Source organism: Mus musculus, chromosome 8 (assembly GCF_000001635.26).
Source record: "Mus musculus strain C57BL/6J chromosome 8, GRCm38.p6 C57BL/6J".
Classification (NCBI taxonomy): Eukaryota; Metazoa; Chordata; class Mammalia; order Rodentia; family Muridae; genus Mus; species Mus musculus.
In genome coordinates, this window is record NC_000074.6 from 14,269,577 (window position 1) to 14,291,931 (window position 22,355).

General features: G+C 48.7%; 1 protein-coding gene and 1 non-coding gene across 4 annotated transcripts in view; one reads left to right on the forward strand and one right to left on the reverse strand.

The window, feature by feature from the left end:
* Window positions 1–22,355, forward strand: part of Dlgap2 (DLG associated protein 2) — a 757,651-nt gene that overhangs the window by 173,801 nt on the left and 561,495 nt on the right. The window lies entirely within an intron of this gene.
* On the reverse strand, window positions 3,605–3,735 carry Gm26184. The gene has a single exon (XR_003947721.1). It is a non-coding gene; the product is annotated as a small nucleolar RNA SNORA17 (small nucleolar RNA).

The window sequence follows — 22,355 nt, forward strand, 5'->3', positions numbered from 1 at the left end:
TCCTCCTCCTCCTCCTCCTCCTCCTCCTCCTCTTCTTCTTCTTCTTCTTCTTCTTCTTCTTCTTCTTCTTCTTCTTCTTCTTCTTCTTCTTCTTCTTCTTCTCCTTCTCCTTCTCCTTCTCCTTCTCCTTCTCCTTCTCCTTCTCCTTCTCCTTCTCCTTCTCCTTCTCCTTCTCCTTCTCCTCCTCCTCCTCCTCCTTCTTTATTGGATATTTTATTTACATTTCAAATGTTATCCTCTCTCCAGGTCTCCCCTCTGGAAACCCCCTATCCCATCCCCACCCCTTCTTCTATGAGGGTGCTCCCCTCCCCAACCCTCCCCCCACACTCCTGCCTTCCTTCCCTGGCATTCCCTTACACTGGGGCATCAAACACCCTCAGACCCAAGGGCCTCTCCTCCCACTGATGTCCAACAAGGCCATCCTCTGCCACATATGGGGCCAGGGCCATGGGTTCCTCCATGTACTCTTTGGTTGGTGGTCTAGTCCCCAGGAGCTCCTGGTGGGGGATCTGACTGGTTAACCTTGTTGTTCTTCCCACGGGGCTGCAAACCCCCTCAGCTCCTTCAGTCCCTTCTCCAACTCCTCCATTGGGGTCCCTGTGCTCAGTCCAATGATTGGCTGCAAGCATCCACCTCTGTATTTGTCAGGCTCTGGCAGAGCCTCTTAGGAGACAGCCATATCAGACTTCTGACCTCCACATAAACATCTTCTTATGAGGGGGATTATCTACGAGTTCTCAGGCAGAATGGGCAGCACCAGGGATGCTGCTCTGGGATCTGCAGCTGCCAGTAAATGTCACGTTAGAGCACCATTTGCATTTTGTGTCCCAGATGTGTGAACAGACGAGACTATGCAGTTGGAAGCGGGGCTTCGGGCAAGACCTCTTGACTTTGCTTCCTTCAGGAATACACCCAGGGTTGATATAGCTGGGTCATATAGTAATGCTAGCTTTAGGTTTTTGAGGAACCTCCAAATAATTTCCACTGTGGATCCAACAGCTTACACTCCCACCAGTAAGCTAAGATTCCTCTCTCCCCACATGGTTGCCAGTATTTACTGTTCATTTTCTTCATCATAGCCATTCTGACTGCTTGAGATGGGATCTCCTTTTCCTGATAGCTGAAAATGTTGAGGGTTTTTTTTTTTTCATATATATCTCGGCCATCTGTACTTCTAACTTTGAAAAGTGCTCAGTTCGTTTACCCATTTAATAATTGGATTACCTGTTCTTTTGTTATTAAATTGTTCTTAGTTCTTTTTATATCTAGCGATTAGTCTTCCTTTGGATGAATGGCTGGCAACGATTTTTCCTGTTCCCGAGCTGTCTCTTTGTTCAGTTGATTCTTTTGTTGTAAGGAAGGCTTTTAATTTGATGAAATTCCATTTGTCAGCCCTTGCTATGATTTCGTGAGCCATCAGAGTCCTATTCAGTAAGTCACCATTCACGTCGTATATTGAAGTGTTTCAGCAGAGACACCTGCATACTGGTGTTTATTGTTTTGCTATTCACAATAGCCATGCCATGGAATCCAGCCTAGATGTCTGTCAGTGGGAGAATGAATAAAAATCCATGGTATATACACACAATAGAGCATTACTTGGCCATAAAGAAGAACTAAATCATGTCACTTACAGGAAAATGGATGTGACTAGGGACTGTCATCTTGAGTGTAATCAGACAGATTCAGTAAGGAAAGTGCCATGTATTTTCTATATTTAATCTCCACATAAAGAAAGAAAGATGAAGCAAAGAAGGGGATATAGGCGAGGAGATCAATGGGAGGTGACAAGGATATAGCATCACTGTATGTGACATGAAAAAGAAAACGTCACTAAAATCTTTGGGCAATCAGTGTGTAGTCATTAGCAAAAATATAGAGCTCCCTCTGCAGTCCTGTATCAGGCGCTGCCCTTGGGTTCATGTTAGCCCCACTGTGCTGACCAATCTTATGGCGGCTGCTCTGAAGAGTTAACCCTGGGCGTGGTTATGAGTATAGGGCCAGGCTGTGAGTATAGAAAGACAGTGAGTTTGTCCTTGGGATCCTGTTTCATTGTGAGACCTTGGTACCAGTGCCTGCGACTGCTGGTGCTGCCCAGAGATGCTGTGGAGAACCCTGCACATGAGTGGAGGATGGGTTTGTGGGGTCTGGGTTATAGTCAGTGTTAAGGAGGGAGGGGCACAATGGGATGAACAAGGACCAGGTGCAGTACTTGGTGTTACTTGCCAAGGTGTTCATCTTGGAGACTCTAAGAAGGTCTCTCTGTTCTGTGTATTTAGGCTCCTGGGCAACATCAGAGAACTGTTTTTGTTTTGATGATGATGGAGAGGTGGGGGCATGCTGGCTCTGGCAGCTAGTGGCAGTGCGAATGGCTTTGATGTTTAAATGAAGCTTTGTATTGGTTCTTAGTGAGTTTTACATCATGCACCTTCATCCCACTTATCTCCTGTCCCCCTCTTGTTCACCTGCCACCCTTACAGCCGGTCTCTCAACAGAGAAAAAAAAAAGTCTCGTGGAAGCCGTAGTGTGTCACAGTGTGTCCCAAAGTGTACTCTTCTCTTCACAGTTCTTTGCTTACAAATGTTTATCGCCATGACTCTTGGGTCTTGTGTGAGGCCTCTGGCTTCTGCTATTGCTACTGGAACCTCACTGGGGCTCTGTGGGTCTCCCTTTTCCTCATGGGTTGTTGGCCATCCACCCATGTGATGAAGGGAACAGAGGCTGCGAGCAGGGCTCAGAAGGTTGTGAGTATGGCAGAGAGAACTTCTGGGAGTCAGCTTTGGAGAGACAGCTCATTGTATTGCTCCAAGGGTAAGGCATATGAAGGTTATTAGGGTTATCTGAAGGAAAGGCTGATTGGTCAGAACACAATGCCTAATTATCATACAGGCAGGAAGGGCTGATTGGTCATAACACAGCACCTAATTATCATATGGGTAGGGGGAAAGACTAAGACTCAGGTACTGAGTCATACAGCACTTGCAGGAAGCTCTGTGCAAGGTCATTCTCCAAATAAGGTTGGGATGTGCTCAGAGACACTCTCCAAACAAGGTCAGACAGAGGAAAGGAAGCCCTCTGGGAAAGAGAGTCCGCCATTTTGCACTGAGCTCAGAGAACTGTCCAGACATGGTTGACTTCGGCCTTAACATCAGGGTCTGTGACCTTAGCATCAGAGTTCTCCAACAGGACTCCTCTTGGATAGCCTGTTGTTGCCCTGTGTCATGGAGACCCTGGGGTTTTGGATCTGTAGAACCAGTCCCTTCATGCACTTCAGCAGTTCATCGATGGGGTAGATGTTAGGGTGGGCCAATTCAAAGCCCTGGATCTGGGCCTGCAGGCTTTCCCACTCTCACACCCTTGGAACCTGCTCACCAGAAGCTCCAACATCCAGGGTTAGCTCTACTGTACTGCTCAGGTGAGGCGCAGGGCCTGCTCTTCCGAGTGCTGCAGCAGGTGAGGGACATGGCCTGTCACCCAGGGACAGCTCTCCTGCCTGCCATAGATGACAAGGGATGAGGGACAGTGGGGGGGGGGGGAGGATTTTTCTCCCTCATCTGCACCACTGCCTAGCAGTCAAGGGGAAGGGCCTACTCTCTCACGCCCTTGGGGCTGGCTCACCTACAACCCCTACATCCAGGTCAGAACACTGAGCGTAGACATAGCCTCTCTCCTCTCTGCCATCTACTGACACACACATGACATAACAGCTATAGCCGCAATGCTTCTATGGGCAGGGTGGCTTGGTTTTTTAATATTCGCATGTCAGTGGGCAGTGATCGATTAGGACTGAGATGTATTGCTGAGGTAAGAAGCTAACATATGGGATCCTAGAAGAGATGGCATTGTGGAGACGAGAAAATCTGGGCAGCCCTATCGATATGGTAGAGAGAGCTCTATGAGGAGCCCAGGATGGCCAATGGGAGGTAAGATTAGAATTCTTGAGAAAAGTGGAGTGGCCAAGGTGTGTGTGTGTGTGTGTGTGTGTGTGTGTGTGTGTGTGTTTATCCATTCTGAGGGGAGCCAGGGGTTAGCCTCTGACATGTTGCTGCCTCAGTGCAGTCCTGGCTCAGCAGAGAGTCTCTGGGCCCCATAGGAAAACTTAATATTTTCCCCAGCGGTTGAGCCCCAGTGCCTGGATCTTGAGATGCTAGGCAGTGAAGAATAGCTTATAGCATGGCTTTAATCTTGTGTTTCTGATGTATTTAGGTACACAGCCTTGCTGACTCTGGGACTGGCTCATTTTGCATCCTCTAGTTCACAGTGATCCGGGGATCATCTACAGTATTATCTTTCTCGGCACCTCCTCTAGGCAAAACACTCACCTCTCCCCTGTGGGCGCACACTGGGGTTCACTGTTGATTTGTCCCATGGTGCTCGCCCTAGCCTCCCTCTTGGGCCTGGACCACTCTGTTTCCCAGACTTCCTCACATCCCTTTGAGACAACTCGGCTAGCCAGTCCCACCTGCCTGCTAGCCTTGCTGTGCCCACTCCTTCCTGGGAAGCCATGGGAAAGGTTGCAGCATTTCCCTTCCCACTGAATCCTGCTTCCCCACAGGGACTAACAGGCTCCCAGCCCAGGAAACCTCTCCTCGGGGAGAGGTCTTACTGTGGACAAACAGGACTTCACAGTAGGTATCTGACTCTGGATCAGAGCCAAGCAGGTGGGCAGGAGGAGGCAGGCTAGTTGGCTGTGCCATGTGCCATTGGATTCATCCTGTCAGGAAGACCGTGACTGTTGGCATGAGGGCCAAAGTTGATAACCAGGCTGAGCACTGAAGAAAAGAAGATACCCCCTCCTCAGCCAGGCTGGCTGTAGGCTGCATAACAACCCTCCGGAGCTCCACATATATGGTAGGGAAGCTGCATGGTTTTGGAGGCCCAGCTCTAACCCTAGGACTGAGCTAGGAACTGGGAGTGAGGGTTACTTGAGCAAAAGGTGTTCTCTTTAAGCCAGGTAAAGAACCCAGTGGCAAGGGGTTGTATACCATGAAGGAAAACAGCCAGAGGATTAAAAAAGAGGTGGGTGGTGGAGTCCCTGGGGGTAGGATGGCAAGGCTGAGGAAGAGGACACTCTATGGAAGCATCCTTTTGGAGGTCAGCGTGTTGCTTTCAGAAGGGGAGTCTACTGTAAAGACTTCACAGTGACTGAAAATAACAGTGAAAGGCAGTGTTATTCAACTGTGTAGGTTCCTGTTGCTGAAGCAAACCTTTTGTTTCCTATCTGTTAATTGAATGGTTGAACGAACCTGAAGGTATTAAAGCTCAGGCTCTGGAGTCTACCTGCAGGCATAAAGCTAACACTCAGGGAAAGTTCGTGCAGGATGACACCAGGTAGCTGGCTCAGTCTCCAAGCAGCGAGGGCTGACTCTAACCCTCCCCCACCCAGGCAGATCCCTGGGTGAAGTTCTGATGGCTGTGGCTGAAGGTTCCTTCTAAGCAGAACATAAAGGCATGGCGTCTCTTCTTAACAGGGGAGCTGGAGCATGAGAAGAGGATATGGGGTATTGCCCCGCAGATAGGAAGGGCTCCTCATCTTCCCTCTCACTGGAACAGGCAAGAAGAGGCTATGAAGACACTTTGGAGTTGTGGGGACTCCTGGCGTCACTAGAAGTCCCCAGAGAATGCTGCTGCTGACTTTGAACTCACCGCTTCTGACAGTGTCCTTTCTCAGTGGACTTTGGCATTGTCCCCTCTGGTGAGCCAGCTCTGACGGGGCGTCTCTCTCTTACGGTTTCACAAGTTCTCTGGGGGTCCTCCTGGCTCTTCATAGACTTCGTGATGAGATACCCTCTCTCTTATTTTCTTTTCCTGTTGCTGTGATAAAAATACTCCAACAGAAGTAACTTAGGAGACAAAGGGCTTTTGTGACTCTCAATTCCGGGTTATAGTCCATGGTGTGGGAGCTGAGGCAGCAAAAACTTGAAGTCAAGAGTAGAAAGCAGTGAGCTGATGAATGCCTGCTGGGGTTCAGCTAGTTATCTCTTTAAAAAAAAAAATAATAGTTTTTATTCTTTAAGAATTTTGTGCTTCTTTACAATGTTTCTTGATAATATTTACCCTCTTTATCCCTGTAACTTCCTTTGGACTCTCAAACATGCCTTCCTCCCAGTTTCATCATTTTCTCCTCCTCTTCCTCCTCCTCCTCCTCTCCTTCTTCCTCTTCTCCTCCCCCTCCTCCCTTCCTCCTCTTTCTCCCCTTCCTCCTCCTCCTTCTCAGGGAACAGTTCGGCCCACAATGGGGGTGGGTGGGTGGGAGACTTCCCACATCAATTAACATAATTAAGATAATGCTTCCTAGAAGGACTTCCTAGAAGTCCTTCTCCCAGTGATTCTGCATTGTGTTAGGTTGAAAATTAAAGCTAACCCTCCTAGCCTGCTGCCCCAGATCTCTCCTGCCTTCTCTTGCTGGAACCTGGCACTCTACTGTGTGTAGGCACATAAGAACTAGCCACGGGGTTCCATTTTTAATGTCTTTATAGCCTCACTACACTCTTGATCTCTGTGCTTTAGGGTGCTCCATCAATTGAACTGGCAGATATAAACACTTCTCTGCTTCAGTGGGTGCCCACAGCGCGCAGCCACCCACTCTTTGCCTTGAGTTCTGGAGCCTCGAGGAGCCTTTGTCCCCAGGGTAGAAGACAGAAGAGCCCAAGACTCCCCATGTGCTTCACAACACATTGTTCTGTATCCAAGGTGTGTCAGGAACGCCTGCTGGAAGTCTTGGTTGCCAAGGGGGAAGGCTGCGTGTCATTCCGGTGCATCGCCTGGGAGGGCTTTCCTGTTACCCTTGGTCAGTACTCCCTTCTTGCTCCTGGCTTCTAGCCAATTTCACGACAAAGGAACCTGCACCCAGGCTTCTGGATCTGGAGCAGTTACCCAGCACCTGCACAGGCCAAATATAATGCCTGAAAGCACTTTGCTGTACTCCCAGTGAGACTCCCAAACTCAAGTCCTTCCCCACTGTCTACAAAGTGAGTTTCTTAGCATGGCGGAAGGAAACCAGAGAAATGGCTCCAGGTTTAAGGAACCTAAAGAGAAATGCATATGACCATGCTCTATGAATTAACATTTTTGTTTTAGTTTGTTTGTTTGTTTTTGTTTTCTTTTCTATATACCTCATGAATAGAATGGTTGATCAGCTTGAATTGAGGCTGGGTCCTGTGCGGTGGTGAGGGAGGGTTGATGTTTGTATCAGCCCATCTGCTGCTTCATCCGGTGCCTGTTAACAGGGCTCCTGCTTGATGCTTGCAAGAGCCCTGCAGGTGATCATGTTGTCCCTGTGGATCCCTGAGCAGGATTGGCACGCCTTTCAAAGATGGCAAGTGGCTGGGCTGTTAGCTGAGTGCGGGTCTCTGTGATGTCAGTCCCATTACCAGTCCTTGTGGCTTCCTGACTATGCCTCCGTCATTCCCAGAGGTCATGAACTCTAGTCAGTAGATCTGGTTGAGTTCTCCTGAGTGGGTCCTGCTTCAGTCCAGCCTCCTCTCTGTTGCGTGGCTCTCTGTCTGATGCTTGTAGTACTTTGACTCTAGCTATTCACTCTGTGAGGTAGGGTGGGGGTGGGAGTGGGGTTACTGTCCACAACGAGCCATAGCCAGGTAAGAGTCAACAAGCAGAGGACAGGCACAAGGGATCTGAGGAGCCTGCGCTCCCTTGTTTTTCTTAGCAGGAGACTGCTTATGCACAAAGGAGAATAGTCCAGACATGCAGGTCGACCCCCCATCCCCGCACCCCCCCCCCCCTGCCCTGTGCAGAGAGCAGAACTCCAGGGTGGCTTTCTAGTATTTTCTCCAGCTCAACACCAACCTCAGAATGGCTTCTTACATTTCCACCAGCACCCTTTCTACTTCCCGTTTAACGTCTCCAAATAACATTGACATGATTTCCAAGTACATGTCTCTGTTAGGCTTCTACTATGAGGAAAAGTTTAGGTTAGGGGACAGAACCTCTGGCTGGACAGAGCTGCACATTGTGTGATGTCTAACCCCGCTACACCCATTAGCAATGACTTCTGCTGTGTCTCTTTGGATGATACAGTGCCCCAGGCTATATACCTGACTCTCAGGTTGTCCCCTCCTGGGATCTAGGGTATAGGTCTGAGCTCTTCCTTTGTTTTCTGGGTCTTGTAGCCAGAAAGATGTGCAGTTTGCCCAGACTTCATTGTGGCGGCTACGAGCATCACATGGTTATGGAGGCCACAGATTGAGAAGTACTCCTAGAACAAAATATACACAGTCTCTGACAACAACATAAGAACACAAAAGGCGTCCACAGTATTTCATGCAGGCTGCATGTGGAAATGATGGTATTTTGAGCCTGGAGAGACGGCTCAGCAGTGACAAGCACTTGCTGCTCTTGCAGAGGACTTGGGCTCCGTTCCCAGCTTGCACATGGTGGCTCAGCTCTCTGTAATATAGTCTCCCGGGAACCACTCACCCTCTCCTGACCTCTGCAGGCACTGGGCTTGCATGGGGTGCATATACATACATGCAGATGAAGCACTCATACAAACGAAATGCATTTTGAAGGAAACGGGGATATAGCAAGTGCATTATATTAAAATGAAACCTATTAGAATCAATTGATCCTGTATCCTTTTTAATGTGATTAATGAAGCGTGTAAAAGTCATGCGTGACCCCGGTCACCCACACGGGCTATGGATGCCTCCACCAGAGCACAGATCACAGCACATGGCACTGTCCTGTTGTGGCATTCTGCGTGTTCTGTGAGCCCAGATTTCCTGTTCACTCCTATTTTATAACCCCCCTCCATACAAAGTATGTGTTCGCCTGTTGAACATTGGATGGCATTTAATATGTGTTTCTAGGTTAAGTTGTCTTCTTTTTTGAGGAGGATAGGATTTCTGTGGTTTTCTGTGCTTATAAACCTATTTGGGATTCTTGGCCTGTGATCTCAACTACTCATGAAGGAGAAGCCTTTTTTTTTTTTTTTTTCCTCTTTTCCGAGACAGTGTTTCTCAGTATAGCCCTGGCTGTCCTGGAACTCACTTTGTAGTCCAGGCTGGCCTCGAACTCAGAAATCTGCCTGCCTCTGCCTCCCAAGTGTGTGCTACCACCGCCTGGCAGGAGAAGTCTTAATTGTAATTTATGGTCAAGATAATTCTAAATCTAAGTTCCACCTGGACCTGTAGGACAAATTCTAAGACAACTTGTATGTACAAGTAAATGTCTCAAATTAAAAAAAAAATGAAAATAAAAAAATTTAAAGGATGTGGATATAGTTCAGTATCAGACATATATCAGACAGTATTATGTGGGGCATTGGGCTATGCACAGACAGGCTGGTCTTCAGTCGAGCTGAGATGCTGAACCCTGGGACCCAGTGGTCATAATTTACCTACATAGGAAGGAAGGAGTTCTCTCATGTCCCTGGAACTCTGGCTCCTACCTAAGTTACCACCCCCCCACAGCCCCCATAAGAAAAGCATGGCTAGAAATCACGTAGGCAATGTCCCAAGCTTCTGACCTTCAGGCTAAACTCTTCCCCAGTTACCTAGCAACAGAAAAGATAGTAGCTCACTTTAAAAGGGGCTGTTCGGCCCCTCCTCATCTCTCTCACTCCTATCATTCCTTTGTTCTCTTATCTCTCACTTCTCTCACTCCTCTCTCTTTGTTGTCTCCTCTCCTCTCCTCTCCTCTCCTCTCCCCTCCCCTCCCCTCCCCTCCCCTCTCCCCTCTTACTCTTTTTCTCTCTAGCCTTCTCTCTCTCTCTCTCTCTCTCTCTCCCTTCTCTCTTTCTCCCTGCCTTTCTACAATAAAGCTCTAAAACCATAGACAATCTCTGCTCATCAAGGCTGTGATCACTCTTGCATGCATGGGAACCTCTCTTCCCTCTCTCCCATAACCCCAGGGCTCCCAAGTTGGGCTGCCCCTTGTTCACTCCCCGATGAGTGGGTTAGAGGCTTGGATGCCCACCCGGAGCTGAGTGGAAGGCATTTGGCAGCCCTCCCACGTCCGCCTGTCCCGAGCATAGGTGGAACTCTGATGGGGCATGGGTGCTTCCTCCCCCTCTTCCCCAGGCCCCCCTTTTAGTTCCCACAGTATTAGACATGTACTAGACAATATTAGACACGTATTAGAAAGAACTAGACATGTATTAGATATGTATTAGATGTGTTTATTAGACATGTATTAGACAGTGTTAGACAATATTCAACATGTATTAGACATGTATTAAACTGTATTAGATGGTATTAGACTTGTATTAGATAGTATTAGAACCCTGTTATGTGCTAGATTCAAAATAAAGATAACATTCATAAATATTTTCCCACATTTGCCTAATGAGAACAGGCCTGAAAGGCAGGGACACCGTGGTGAGAAGAAGGTCTTTACAGAGGGTTCTACTTCAGCCCAGGAGTCCTGTCCCAGCCCACTGAAGGCCAAGAGGCACGAGCACCTGCCAGCATGACCCAACTGAGTACATAGAGCCGTATCCTGTGGGTGCATGGTGTGTCTGAGGTGTTCTCGGGGCAGGAGTCCTGTGTACAGCACTTGGAGGGATTGATCAGTGGAGAACGGGTCATGGGAGCTGCAGTGCCTGGCTTTCACTGACAAGTCAGTCCTGGCACAAGTTTCCAAACACCTGCAGACACCAGGCAGATGGATCTGGAAGGATGTTTGCATGCTGACACTTGTCCCTTGTCACTCCCTGTGTGGGATAGATACTCTTTTCTGAGGGGGTTGGCTGAGGAGTCTGATGTCACTTGCTGTATGCATTTACAGATAGGCCTTGCTTCGAGGAGTCTCACTGAAAGGGTCTCATTGTCTAGCCCACGGTGGCCTTGAACTTCCTGTCCCAATCTTCCAAGTGCTAGGATTATAGGCTTCAGCAGACACTCCTGATTGGTCAGCTGTTGTTTGGATTTTTAAAAAATTATTATTATCTTGAGATATTAACCACGATGGCAGAATGCGGTTGAGTGGATGGATATCTGATGAATAGCCTGCTGATCCCTGGGAATGCAGAGAAAGGCATTTTATCAGCTTCTTAATAGAGCAGAGCTCAGAGGGAAAGTGTCCTGTGGTGTTCCAGGGAGGATTTCAGTCAGCCATGTTTGTCCTCTTGGACATTGTTCTGCCAGCCTCGCCCCTGTGCAGGGGTGGAGCATGATCGATACTGCCCTTTCTAAATGCCTGCCCGTTTACATTTCCCACAGGACACTGAGCCAGTGGTGGCTGGGCTTTCCCCAAGTGTAGAGTGTGATTGCATTTGCAAGGTGTGCTCATAGATCTCTTGCAGGGATGGTGCACAGAAGCCCACTTGGTTGGTGTGAGCCCCCCTCCTAGCTTTGTTCCTGAGACCAGTTCACTCAAGATGTGATACTGATGCTTGGTTGTTCTGGGAAGGTACTGTCACTTAGAGTCCCAGGCTGACTAATACACTTAGTCAGCTCTTTGGCTTTGTGTCACATGTTCATATACAGGCAAGAATCCATTTAAGGTGGTTCTCCCACACCTTTCCTTGCCTCAGTGGAACTTAGGTGACAGAGGTTCTCCTGTTGGTGCCCTCTAGTGATGGCACTGCTACACACACACACACACACACACACACACACACACACACATCCATCCAGTGCCATGACAACATCAAAACAGAAGGGATGCTCTAAGTATTTCATCATCTGTACACCTAGTTGTCAGTATTTCTCTCAAAGTAACAACATACCCCTTGTTCAATGACTGTATTAGGGAAGATGGTTTTCAAGAGATCTTAGTAAGTGTAACTCTGGGGCATTTCCCATGGGCTACAGGGTCAGGCACACATAGCTGAAAGACAGTAGGCTCATAGGGTCCTAGGGGTGGTGGCCATGAGAGCCACACAGAGCCCTGTTGTGGTCTTAAGGAGCAGGAGCAAGGGGACAAGGGAGCTGGCCAACAGTGGTCCTGGAAGGAGCTGGTGGCCTCCCCGTGGTCTTCCCCAAGGCTAAGGAAGCCATGTTTATCTGTTCTCATGTTATGTGACTTCAGTTACCTTTCCTTTTCATGAACTTCATTTCTCTTGTGGGAACTGTCTCTAGTGCTCTCTTCCCACAGCTGGGCTTAAGTGAGCTCACTGGCGCAATGCCGAGGGGCCCTCTCAGCTCTTCTGTGCAGCTGTGACCTAGCTCCCTGAGTCATTAGCAGGCTGGCTAATCTCTCTTAGCCTTCCCTCTCCCAACATCTTCCAAATCCCTCTTGTGTGCCCCAGCCTCTGCTGACCACTGGACACGAGTTGTGAAATGCCATTGACAGGCTCCAAATGCCAGTGAAGGCCAGTCATCTCAGGTACAGCAGATGGCTCTGCATTTAACTGACCCATTTCTTTGCACCAAGAAAGCATTTTACTGCTCTCTCCGAGAGCAGGGTCAAACCTGGTGATTGGCTTTCATTCATTATATTGTATAAGAAAGTGCAAAGCAAGTCCTGGCTAGGGTTGCCCAGGGGACGGAGAGGGAAACAGTTTTACTAGGCCCGGATCCTTGGAGACGTGGCTCTGGGCTATGGTGAAAGTTGGGCGTGAGACAGGAAAGTAAGTAGCCTGGAGTTTGAATTACTTCCTTCTGTTCCAGGATCTGGGAGCATAACACACGGACAGCATAAATGCTCCAAAGAGCTCAGGGCCTCTGGGGACAGACGGAGGCCACTCCTACTGTGATGCGCACATGGGAGAAGCAGATGGTATGGCACATAGTACCCTGTGTCATTTCTACTTGGACAGGAACTTCCCATGGAGATCAGTCAGGCTTTGAGAGTGAATGAAAGTTTTCTGGGAAAAACGGGGAGAGAATCCGATCTGGGGAGAACAATCCTGGGAGTTTCAGCTCAGTCCTTAGCATGATTTGGGGAAAGAAATCTGGTTCAGACTCAGAAACCCTAAGTCTAGAGGTGAAGCCTGGACCTCGGGCCCAGTGAGCAGGCAGGTGGAACAAACCCAAGTCCCATGGCTGCCTCTTGGGCATCTTGGGCAAAGAGCCAGGGATAGGATTGGGAGATGTTAAGGAGCACTCGTTGGGGACTCATTCATCTTTAAGTAGAGTCTAAGGACTCTATTTAGGATCTGATCGAGGTGTTCTGGGTACAGAAACATTCCTATGTAGAAGCTTCCATAGTGGATCTTGGCTACTCACAAGGGCTACAATCCATGGAACTTGAGGCCCCAGTGTAAGGATGTGCTGTGCAGATGCAACGACTTTAGCGCTTTAGTGTGGGTGCTGATGTGGAGGGAACATCTGAGACCAGTGTGGGTGCTGGCATGTGAGACAAGTGTGTGTGCTGACACGTGAGACCAGTGTGGGTGCTGACATGTGTGATCCCTATGTGTGCTGACATGTGAGACCAGTGTGGGTGCAGACATGTGTGATCCCTGCGTATGCTGACATGTGTGCTCACTGTGTGTTAACATATGTGACCACTGTGTGTGCTGATGTGTGTGACCACTGTGTGCTGACATGTGTGATCCCAATGTATGCTGACATGTGTGACCACTGTTTGCTGACATCTGAGACCAATGTGGGTGCTGACATGTGTGACCACTGTGTGTGCTGACATGTGTGACCACTGTGGGTGCTGACATGTGTGACCACTGTGTGTGCTGACATGTGTGACCACTGTGTGTGCTGACATGTGTGACCACTGTGTGTGCTGACAGGTGTTTATCTGTGTTCATCAATGCACACCTCCAGGCTGAAACGGGTAAAGAAATCCCCAAGTCTGAGGGAGACAGAGGCTCATCTTTATGATCGAAATGCCGCTGGCGGCTACTTAGCAAGTGAGGTGTTTGGAATGTCAATGAAGACTGCAGAAGTCTAGAGACCCTGGGACTGCAGGAGCCTGAGGATAGGGCTTGGTGCATGAGTCCTTCTGCTTCTATGACATTTACTTTCCCTGCGTTTTTGTTTCACCTTTAGAATTAGGGTAACAATGGCAGATCGGGAGATGACCAAACGCCGTGTGTGAGTGAGTGGGCCAGTGCACACAGAACAGTCCTGTGAGGCAGACTTGGGTGTTATGAGGCCGAGGAGCTGGGAGCAGAAGCAGAGTTGTGTGTGTGGGGGGACCTAGTGAGTGAGACCCAGGGGTAGGGTGCAGAGAGGAAACCTAATGAATGAGATGGGGTGGGGGCACCCATCGAGTCAGACCCTGTGGCTTCGAAGTATGGAGTTACCCTGAGTAGCATTTACCTCACTGAGCTCAGGGCTCTCATGGGGTCTTTGTCACATGATCTCTCAGATCCTCACCTGGCACATCTGGATCAGGGTTGCCCCAGCCCACTGTACCAGATCCTGTCAGATCAGGCTGGGAAATGAGCCAGCAAGGTCTGTCTGGAAGTCCCAGGGCCCTTTGCCTATCATCATCATCATCATCATCATCATCATCATCACCACCATCATCAGTTAGGGTCTCTATAGCTCAGGCTGGCCTTGAACTCATGACAGTCCTCCTGCCTCAGCCTCCTGAATGCTAGGGTTATGGCATTTTCCATCATTCCTGGTTATAAATTTATTAAACTTCCTATTTTTATCCCTGGCTTGAGGAATTGATTTGGGCAAAGCCTGGCCCCTGGGGCCATAGTGTTTTGCTGCAGCAGTCAGGAGACATGTTGAGGGACTCCATCTGAGAGTGGACTAGCACTCTGAAATCAGAGTCTCTCTGGTGTTGGTTACTCTTAAGACCAGCGGGGGCCTAAGCGATTCCCCACTGAAGCCCTCCTCTGCATGACTTGCTAGGTGAGATCATGAGTTCTGAGTCTGGTTTGTGAGGGCAGCTTGTGGTGGACAATCTTGATCCTCTACCACACATGTTGCTGTCTGCCGATGGTGTGTACGGGCAGAGCGGTGCAGCCACATCTGCCATCTGTGCTCAGGTGTGACCAGAGATTCCATGCCTACGGGGCTCAGGACTTGGAAAGGTAGCAGGGGATGCTGGCCTCAGGAGCAGAGGGAAAGCAGAATCCTCCCTGAGCTTGGCCTTGCCCCACTTCCTGGTTTCCATGTGCCAGGCCTTAATCACCAGAAAAGTTTTCTTTTCCCATCTCTCGTATAATTTTAGATGTTTTCTGGCCATTTTTCCCCCACACAGACCTTCCTCAGAAAAGATTGTGTTCAAGGCAGGAAAGGAAAGCGTCTTTAGGAGACTGGATTTCCATAGGACCTAGCCACAGACAAACATGATGCTCAGAAATGGAGCAGGGTGAAACCCCGGACCTTCACAAATAGTTAAAATATTGATTTTCCTAACCTCTCAGCTCACCTTTGAGCTGATCCTTTACCCATTGTCTTTGTTAACGATTTTCCAGGTTGCTGCAATGAAACACCAAAACCAAAAAAGCAAGGTGGGGAGGAAAGGGTTAATTCCGCTTACACTTCCACACTGCTGTTCATCACCAAAGGGCAAGTCAGGACAGGAACTCGGGGCAGGATCTCAGAGGCAGGAGCTGATGCAGAAGCCATCAAGCAGTGCTGCTTACCGGCTTGCTTCCCCTGGCTTGCTCAGCCTGCTTTCTTATAGAACCCATAACCACCAGCCTAGGGATGACATTACCCACCATGGGCTGGACCCTCTCCCATTGATCACTCATTGAGAAAATGCCTTACAGCTGGATCTCATGGAGATATTTTCTCCACTGAGGCTCCATCCTCTTTGACGATTCTAACTTGTGTCAAGTTGACACTGAAAACCAGCCAGTACAGAAGACCAGAAGGGATCACAGTAGATCACAGTGGATCACAGCTTTTATGGGAGCAACTGGGTAAACTGAGCACACCAGACAGTGGCAGCAGAAGCCAGTGAGCCCGCAGCAATGGGCAGAAGTTCATAGTCTGGCCAGGCCTTGATTTGGAGTCAGAAAGGTAGAGGTGGTCAGTAGTGTGAGTCATAGGTCCCACCAAGAAGCCGGCTGACACTGAGGGTGTGTGTGACCACGATTAGCCGGTCCTTGGCTGTTTTTATGCACCTTCCAAAGCTTGGATCTGCTACATGCCTGCTTCAAGCTGGGTCTGCAGAGTGGAGCTGTTCCTCTTCATTTCAGTTTGGCTTGGGTAGTTGAGACTGGGACTGCTCATGGCAGACTCTGCAGGGTGTTAGCAGAGTGAGGTCTGGACCTGTGGGCCCGAGGGACTTTAGGAAATGCGCGACACTTTTCTTGGAATGCAGCTGAGGTCAGCAGCAGCAGCACTGGGCAGTGTGTCCTGAGCTCCGGTGATGGATGAGGCTTCCTGGAGTGCTTCCCGTTTGTCAGTCAGATGCTCTGCATTGCGTGAGCGCACACACGTGTGTGCACACACATGCACACACACACACACACACACACACACACAACACATGCACACAGAGCCAGAAAAGCATCTGCTTCCAGGAAGCAGAGATCTGACTTCACCAGAGCTTGGCAGCCACTCAGAGCTAGCTGCCTTTGACACCTCCAAAGCCAGTGGCCTCCATCTGAAGGCTTCCCCCTTTGCAGACTCAACAGGGGAAAATAGCCAGTACCAGAGCTGTAGCCAGGATCACAGGGATTTGTTCTCCTTCCAGTTCCCCAGGAGCTTAAGTCTCAGTCTGTGCCAGTGACAGGTGCAGGGAGTGGAGCCTGCCTGCCATTTTTGCTCTCTTTCTGCTGCTTTTCCTTGCTTAGGATGAGCCCTCTGGCACCTGTGGAATTGGAAGCATATGGCATTTATATTGGTTTCATCTTACTTTTTGATTAAATAGCCACAAAATAATAATAATAATAATAAACCTCAGAGTTTCCTCGTATCCCCTCCCTTTATTGAACATTTGCGCAAACAGGTGCTATTGACGTTAGTGTTTACGAGGTTAGTGTGACGCTGAGCACGCGGCTGGAATCAGACATCAACCGCCCCGTTTTCCATCCTCTTGCTTTTCTGTTTTGTTTTGTTTTGTTTTGTTTTGTTTTGTTCACTGAAGGCTATGTTCCAGTCCATGCGACCTGCTTTAACTTTCTTCTAACTAGGAAATAGTCACACCATTTTTTAATAGTCTTGGAAGACCCAAAACTCAGCTGAGGAATGTGTCACACCCTTCTCCAACTACCTGGAGGAGAAAGCATCAAAGGTACCACACAGTAGCCAGGCACTCATAGGACCAACTCCCCGGGTTTGGATCATCATTTTCAAGAGTCACAAATGGCTTTCTCTCTCACAGTAAGAGGGAGCTCGGGTTCAGTTTGGTCCCATGGGTAATATTTGATGTTCACATCCAAACCCTTCATCCTCTTCACCGAATGTTATTTCCACAGCTCAGCTATTCAGCATCCTGTCAAACTGAGATCAGCCGTAGCTCCGAGGTTTGCTAGAAGACCCACTGAGGCCAAGCTTGCAGTACTACCCAGAGATGAGGTACATTTCAGTGCCCAGATGGAAAGGAGAGCCAGCCTGGGGAGAGGTCCATGGGCAGAATCCAGTGGAAGGCAGGAGGCCTCTCCTAAGAGAGGCGCATGGGCAGGTCCAGCTCCTCAGCAAGGAGCTGACGTCACTACACGTTTTCAGGATGTCAGTTGAGCCTGAGCCTTGGAACGTGGGGTTCTTTTGGAACTGGCTGCTGTATGCATTGTAGCTGTGTGATGAACCGGGAGGCAAATGGGTGTCCCACAACCACCATGTTTAATAAAGGAAGTCTTTCTTCCCCTCCTGGGCCAGGAACTCTTTATTAGTCAGGTTCTTATCCTCTAGCAGAAGAGAATTTTGCAAGTTGCCCTTGTTTCCCATAAGCTCCTTGGTTGTTGCTTGCTTGCCTGCCTGTTGGGTGTTGCTCTGGTGTGTCTCCAGGTAGCCCAACTATGCTGTGCACCCCTGGCTGGTGCTAGACTGGAACCCTCTGTCCCTCAGCCTTCCATGCACCAGACTGCAGGTGCATGCTGCCATGTCCGGTTCTCGTGTCCTTGTTTTGTTCTCCAGGTCATGTGATCAAGACAGAAATGGACGATGTTTTATCCTTGCTCATCTCTGAAATCCCACGTGTGCCTTCTTTATAGAATATCACAGCTTGGAGCAGCCACATGCCAATGTGCTATTGTAGCTGCACGTAGACTGGGAAGTACAGCTGTAGTTTGTGTTTCCCAACAGAACCACACTTCTATATGAGCACCGAGGACCACTCTGCGACTATGCGAAAGAACTAAAATGCACAGTTAACTAAGATGTCTACTGAGGAATTTTAGATCAGGTTGGAAATGGTTGGAAGTCAACGGGAACGTTTGAACCAAGTCTCTGAATTTAGCACATCGAACTCCAGGAAGTCAACCTTGAGTCTCTCCAAACGGTATCAGAATCCCTGATGATGCCCGTGGAGAAGGCATTGAAAGCTCCCAGTGTGACTAAGCAAACGATGAACAAATGTAAACATAGCTTTGTTCTTCCACATTTGTGACCAGTTTGGACATTCATGGTGTTTGGCATTTAACCACACAGAGTCAGTTCTCATCACACAGTGATATGTGGAATTACTTTGTAGATCAGATCAGACAATATTTCTCTTCCTTGGTGTGTGGTGCGGACCTCCGTCTTGTGTCACTTCTTTCTCTCTGTCTCCCATGTCTCTGAATCTGTTTATTTTCCTGTGTTCCTCCGCCCCATCTCCCTTTGTGCCTCTAACTCATCTTGTGTTACGTTTTCTGTCTCTCCTCTGTCTCTCTCTGTCTCTATTTCTCTTTCTCTCTCTCTCTCTCTCTCTCTCTCTCTCTCTCTCTCACACACACACACACACACACACACACAGAGAGAGAGAGAGAGAGAGAGAGAGACAGACAGACAGACAGACAGATACACAGAGTCAGACATTCAGAGAGACAGGGAGGCAGAGAGAGACACAGAGATACAGAGACAGACAGAGAGACAGGGAGAGATATAGACAAAGAGAGAGGTTTTAGTAACAAACATGAAGACCTGACAGTGATCAAAAGGAGCGAGTCTTGCTTTTTCTCATGCCATGTTTAGAAACCCACTAATTGCCATAATAAATATTGTAACACAGTCCCCTGGTAGTCTCATCTCTTCTCTATCAGAGGGTACAGACAGCCTGTGGCACTATAAGCTGATCTCCTTTAGGGTGGTCTTGGGGACCAGCTATGGAAGGCCTGACCCAGATCTACCCTGGGACCTCCGAAGTATGCTAATTTCTCGTTCCCATCACAGACTGATACAATTTGGGCATGTTCCCTTGATGGCTACAGAGTGTGTGGTTGTGACCTGTGTCCTCGGGAGAGGCCAGTGGGTTCCCCTGGCTAAGCTTGTGGGTGTCCTGCATCTGAGTTGCAGAGGTGTGGGCTCTGGTGGCTGAAATAAGTGTCTCTGAATTCTCATCAGCTCTCACACAGTGTGCAACATGGGGACTAGAGGAATTTTTAAACGGTGATGCAGTGACCATAACTCCACAAATACCACAACCCCCTGGAAGCCAGCACTCTGGAGGCCTTGAAAGTTCCTGTCAATGGGATTTCCAGTGGCAGAATTGATAATGCTGGCTGGAAATAGAGACGTGCCAATTTATATCCATGCATTTAACAACCACGATGTCCTGGGATTTGTGGCATGCCTTGTATTTTCTGAGGTTTACTTGTTATTTGCTGTAATTCTCAAAACACAAGAGATCTGGCATTTAGGGCTTCTGATGCATGGCTCCTTGGCCTCCGCCCCATGAGTGTCTGAGGCAGAAAGCTCATCTGAGCATGTGAAATGAGGGTACCACTTTGTCTGCTTTGCTGAAAACCCACAACACTGTCCTCTCTACCCTCAGTTTCTCTACCTGGCAGGCGAGGAAGTATGCATGAAATGCCTTTTTATATTATGTATCTAAAGTTAGTGGACTCTTAATAGCGTTCGCGCGCCCGGCCAGGAAGAACACAACAAACCAAAATCTTCTGCGGCAAAACTTTATTGCTTACATCTTCAGGAGCCAGGAGCGCAAACCCCCAGCCCCAAAAGCGAAAGCCACCCCAATAACGAAACCGAAACCCCTTCCCTATTTAGGAGAGTTATCTTTCGCCTAGGACGCATCACTCCCTGATTGGCTGCAGCCCATGGCCGAGCTGACGTTCACGGGAAAGGCAGAGTACAAGTAGTCGTAAAATACCCTTGGCACATGCGCAGATTATTTGTTTACCACTTAGAACACAGGATGTCAGCGCCATCTTGTGACGGCGAATGTGGGGGCGGCTCCCAACAGTGGACTATGATTCTGTCTTCTGCACTGTCAGGTTGTGAGAGAAATGATAGAATGTTCAGCCGAGATGTTGCCATTTGTCCTTACATTGCCCTCTCACAGTAGCTCCTCCCCTTCTCTGTCAGAATCTTAGTAGCATTTGACATTCCAGTTGAGTGTACCCTACCACTCCCACCGTGACCTCCTCTGGCCTCATGCCCACGAAGGTGGGCTCTTCTAGTTAATGAAATCATCAGCTCTATTCTACCTCAAGCCTCTGTGGAAAGTAAGGAAAGGGCCTGTGACACACGACTGCTACATACATGCTGTGTCTAGAGACAGGCATCAAGCCTCAGACTCTTGTTTGGCACTTTGTCAAATCTGTCAAAGGTTGAGCCATGCTGTTTTGGGTCTTTGCCTAGGTCACTGCAGGGTATGTAGACTAGGATGGGTCTGAGTGGCAGCCCTGGTCCAGAAGCACTGGAGGCCATCTCAGGAGCACACTGCATGCATCTGGGCCGTCATGGCCAAGGTAAGTCATGTTAACAGTAGTCAGCTTTGGATGAGACCTACAGAGAAGGCCAGAATCAGCAAACAGCCAACACACATCAAGATCAGGTATAATGAGATAAGACACTAAGAGAATTGCACTGCCTTCAAACGGTACCTTGCAGGAATGAGCCTGTTTGTCAGCCGGAGCGCCAGGTGCCCAGGCAGATCAGCGATGCAAGGTCATACGTATTAGATACAAACCATGTTTAATCCAGTCTTCCCTGTGCCCACTGCTCTGTCACAACACGCTGTGGCCACTGGCTTATTTGCTCATCTGTCTCATGAAGAGCCTCTTATCTTATGCAAATGTATATACCTTATGCTTGATGCGCACAGGGTTACTGAGTTACTGACAGTTTGTTTATCAGGCTGCTGTCCTGGCTTCTGGGCACCAAATAGCACACCTGGTGAGTGCCTGCTCTCGGGGCCTCATATTCTGGTAGGAAGGTCAGCGTGTGGAAAGCCAACAAATGGTGCGTGTCATGATGAGAAGAGAGGATGGAGATGACTTCTGTGAGAGGTGATGGGTGATGGATCTGGGTGTGGTAAAAAGGACCAGCTGGACAGGTGGGTGCATACAGGATGTCAAGGTAAGCGTGGTTTTCTCTGTGTGTGTAGCTAGGACAGGGTGTGGTAGTTTCGATACTGTCTGTGTGTACACAATGCTGGCCACATGGGCGCATGCTCCTGTGTCGAAGCTGCTTGAGTTGTGCTATGGGAACACATCTCATATCTTTATTCACACAGAGTCTCCTTTTAGTTAAAAAGTCAGGGAGCACCTGAGGTTTTGAACAGAGGTTTCTGGACACAGTGAACATGTATGTTTGTGTTAATTATGAAATATGGACATACATGAACACGAGGGCACACATGTGAACAGATAGACAGGAGTACTAGCACCACAGGACTGTGGATTCTGATGGAGAGTTGCTTTCTCGGCACCTGGAGAACACAGCCCATCAAGGCCTTTCATCTCCTCGGAACCACATGTCCTCCCTGGGGGGTACAGATGCATAAAATACAGTTGCTGCTGAGAAGACATGGGAGCCGTGGAAGTCTGACCTGTGTAGAGCTGTTGACCATGGTTCATAGGTCAGTGCCATGAAAGCAGGAGTCATAAGACCATGGGTTTTTTCTTCTATTACTTTATTTATTCACTTTACACAGTCCTGGCCCCAATCATGCCCTCCCTTTTACCTCTGAGAAGGGGGTGGCCCTGCTTGGGTACCAACCCACCCTGGCATTGAAAGTCACTGCAGGGCTTGTTCTCCAACTAGTTCATTACTTAATTAACTATTTATTTAATTCTGTGAGTGCCACATGGCTGGTTACCTCTCCTAAGTTTCATGCCTCTGTCTCCTCAGAGTTTGGGTGAATCTCTTCCCGAGCCTGACTATCAGAGAGTTCCCCTCTCTGTACTAGAACTCCCATCTCCCATCTCCTGCATCAGCTAATAGGCCATCAGCTGTTATTGACAGGTGATGTTTCCACACAGAACACAAGAGGTTCTCTATACATCTCCAAGAGTAAATACATGGATGTTCTTTGGCTTTTTAAGTTAGTGAATTTAAATTATAGAGTATTGGGGTTTCCACTCTGCCTCTTTTATACATGCATTCAGTGTATTTCAGTATTTTCATATTCCCTTC